The 3,924-nt window shown below is 46.7% G+C and overlaps 1 non-coding gene across 1 annotated transcript; it reads left to right on the forward strand.

Annotated features, from left to right (window-relative positions):
- The first annotated feature begins 250 nt into the window (after positions 1–250).
- TRNAQ-CUG lies at positions 251–323 on the forward strand. Its single transcript has one exon. It is a non-coding gene; the product is annotated as a tRNA-Gln (tRNA).
- The last annotated feature ends 3,601 nt before the right edge of the window (positions 324–3,924 follow it).

The raw sequence follows: 3,924 nt of genomic DNA on the forward strand, positions 1-3,924 counted from the left end.
ATAAAGAGATTGCACTATAGTACTTTATATTTTACAGTGTAAATATTTGTAATAAAACTATATATAGTCAGCACTGTACACTTTGTATTCTGGGTTGTAATTGTGTCAGCAACCTGCCCAGTTGCCTCGCTGCCAGGGGATGCAGACATTTCTGTAAGGCACATAAAGGGGCTATTTGGTGTTGAAGCAAATGCGAGGAATGTGCATTTATGAGAGGGAATTTCCATCTCTTCAGTAGCTGTACATCAGGGCCCCAGTGGCCTAATGGATAAGGCATTGGCTTCTGAAGCCAGAGATTGTGGGTTGAAGTCCCATCTGGGGTGAAAATCTACTTTCTTCCTGTATATTGCAAGGAAACCTTGGCCTTTATATTAAACAAGGAAGCTGGGAGATGTTTGAGCACAAAGTCCTGGATCTTGGGAACAATCACCAAAGGATATTAGAAGGCTCAGTCTGGTGACCTAATGGATGCAACCACACCTCCCCATCCCAGGGTAGTCCCATCTGAGAACCAGGATCCATGGAGCAACATTCCCCTCCTGTCCTGACAGGTGGGCTGTGCAGATGATGGTGGAGGGCAGCAGGAGAGGAGGTTGCACTAGTGCTGCCTGGGCTGTATCTGCACCAAAGATAAATGGAGGGGGTCATGCAGCCTGTGCCTGAAACTCCACAAGTGCTATGTTCACTCCCAGAACAAGTCAAATCCTGCACCAAGGATGGTGAATTCCCATGTGAGCACACAGTGCCCCTGTCCACCACACATGCTGCACACACATCAACTGCACCAAAAGAGACACAAACTGCACACTGAAGAGACAGCTGGTTTGTTTCCAGGTTGCTTTTATTTCCAAAGGTACTGAAGTGTGGGGTCTCTTCTTTTTCCGTGGGCAGAAACGCAATGGAGGAGAATCTCACATCCCTTAGCTGCCAGGTGACAGTGGCAGGAAGAAAATGCACTGCAATGAAATTTAAAAAACATAAATAATTTAACAATGAGAAGTAATTAAATAAAAATAATCCAATGGACGCACATGCCGGTGGCTTGTTCCCAGCCCAGAGAGTGAGAAGCAGGGAGTGTGTGAAAGGCGGGTGGTTAAGTCTGAGGGAGCATATTCATAGTTTGTATAAGTTAAATTATAGCAGGCCGCTACAAAATACTCCATTTGGTAACATCAGTACAGAATATAGAAATCTACAAGCAATACAGCCATACACAGTTAAGACAGGGTGTCCACTTAATACCAGAGTTCCCACAGCCAAATAGCTGGAAGTCCCTTCACAGTCACTGCTAAACAAAACAACATTGTGCAGAGCCAAGAGCAGCCCTGCTGTGCCATTAGGAAGGCCTGCAGGAGACGCAGCAAATCCATCTAGATTCTGTGCTTCTGCTTAGTAGTTACCAAGTGTGATCAATGAAAGGGTAGGTGGGTAGCTCCCTTTTTTGGACACCCAGCCAGTAGCTATAAAATTCCTCTGAGGCCTTGTCTACACTATGACTTTAGGTCGAATTTAGCAGCGTTACTGCCATTTAACCCTAGACCCATGCACACGACAAAGCCCTTTTTTTCAACTTAAAGGGCTCTTTAAATCGATTTCTTTACTCCACCTCCGACGAGGATTAGCACTGAAATCAGCCTTGCTGGGTCAAATTTAGGGTAGTGTGGACGCAATTCGATGGTATTGGCCTCCAGGAGCTATCCCAGAGTGCTCCATTGTGACCACTCTGGACAGCGTTTTCAACTCAGATGCACTGTCCAGGTAGACAGGAAAAGGGTCACAAACTTTTGAATTTCATTTCCTGTTTGGCCAGTGTGGCGTGCTGATCAGCACAGTTGACCATGCAGAGCTCATGCAGAGCTCATCAGCATGATGTGCACATTGCCAGGGCACATTGCCCGGCCTATACTCTGTGAGAAGTCTATGACCATGTCTATGTCCTCATCACTCTTGTCACCGCACTGCTGTCACCTCCTTGCCTGTTTTCGCTTTTGCAGATTCTGGTTCTGCACTGAGAAAAGGCGTGAAACAATTGTCTGCCATTGCTCTGATGGAGGGATGGGCGACTGATGGCATGGCTTACAGGGAATTAAAATCAACAAAAGGGGTGGCTTTGCATCAAGGAGAAACACAAACAACTTTGTCACACAGAATGGCCCTCTCAAGGATTGAACTCAAAACCCTGGGTTTAGCAGGCTGTTGATTTCACAAAACAAAACAAGTCAATTTCTTGTTTTGATTCATCTAGTTTTTACGTCTTAGGCTGGTAGCAAACAGTACAGTACAACTGCTAGCCATTGTCATCTCCTGGTTGCTTGGCAGAAGATGGGAATGACCTGGCTGAGTCACTCCCATGTCTGTCCATGCGCCCCAACTGACCTCAGTGAGATCAGCTAAAAGCAAGAACTATTAACACAGAATTCTGTTCAAAGCCAGAGAAGTCTTTCAGCCTCCTTCCTCTTGCCGGTTTCTCTCCTTCCTTCTGTTCAAAGACAGTTCCCTGTACACTCCTAGTTTGCACAAACCCACCCACTGACCTGTGACTAACAATCTCTCGCTGCTAACTCTTCCAGGAAAACAGGCCAAAGAAAGTGTCTGCAAGCGCTGCACCGCAGCCCCAATACTCTTTTCAGTTCCTTCCCACAGGTGCCAGGTGCCCCAGAGGGAGTGAACCTAACAGGCAATGATCAAGTGATCTTCCTCCTGCCATCCATCTCCATCCTCTGACAAACAGAGGCTAGGGACACCATTCTTAACCATCCTGGCTGATAGCCATTTATGGACTTAGCCACCATGAATTTATCCAGTTCCCTTTTAAACATTGTTATAGTCCTAGCCTTCACAACCTCCTCAGGTAAGGAGTTCCACAAGTTGACTGTACGCTGCGTGAAGAAGAACTTCCTTTTATTTGTTTTAAACCTGCTGCCTATTAATTTCATTTGGTGACCCCTAGTTCTTGTATTATGGGAATAAGTAAATAACTTCTCCTTATCCACTTTCTCAACATCACTCATGATTTTATATACCTCTATCATATCCCCCCTTAGTCTCCTCTTTTCCAAGCTGAAGAGTCCTACCCTCTTTAATCTTTCCTCGTATGAGACCTTCTCCAAACGCCTAATCATTTTAGTTGCCCTTTTCTGAACCTTTCACGGAAACTGATGGACTACAAGCCGTCAGGAACAGTATCCCCAATAATGTCATGGCAAACCTGGTGGCTGAACTTCGTGACTTTGTCCTCACCCACAACTAGTTCACATTTGGGGACAATATATACCTTCAAGTCAGCAGCACTGCTATGGGTACCCGCATGGCCCCACAGTATGCCAACATCTTTATGGCTAACTTAGAGCAATGCTTCCTCAGCTCTCGTCCCCTAACGCCTCTACTCTACTTGTGCTACATTGATGACATCTTCATCATCTGGACCCATAGAAAAGAAGCCCTTGAGGAATTCCACCATGATTTCAACTATTTCCATCCCACCATCAACCTCAGCCTCGACCAATCCACACAAGAGATCCACTTCCTGGACACTATAGTGCTAATAAGCAATGGTGACATAAACTCCACCCTATACCGGAAACCTACTGACCACTATACTTACCTACATGCCTCCAGCTTTCATCCAGGACACACCACACAATCCACTGTCTACAGCTAAGCTCCAATCCCTCAAACAGAGACAAACACCTACAAGCATAGGCGCCGACTCTGTGGGCTCTGGGGCTGGAGCAGCCATGAGGAAAAATTGATAGGTGCTCTGCACCCACCAGCAGCTCCCTGCCCCGTCCCCACATCCCAGCTCACCTCCACTTCTGCTCTGCCTCCTCCCCAGAGCATGCCTCCACGTCCTGCTTCTCCCCACTCCTTCCAGTGCTTGCGCCATGAAATAGCTGTTTCACGCGGCAAGCGCTGGGAGGAGCG

Source organism: Mauremys reevesii, linkage group 17 (assembly GCF_016161935.1).
Source record: "Mauremys reevesii isolate NIE-2019 linkage group 17, ASM1616193v1, whole genome shotgun sequence".
NCBI classification, from domain to species: domain Eukaryota; kingdom Metazoa; phylum Chordata; order Testudines; family Geoemydidae; genus Mauremys; species Mauremys reevesii.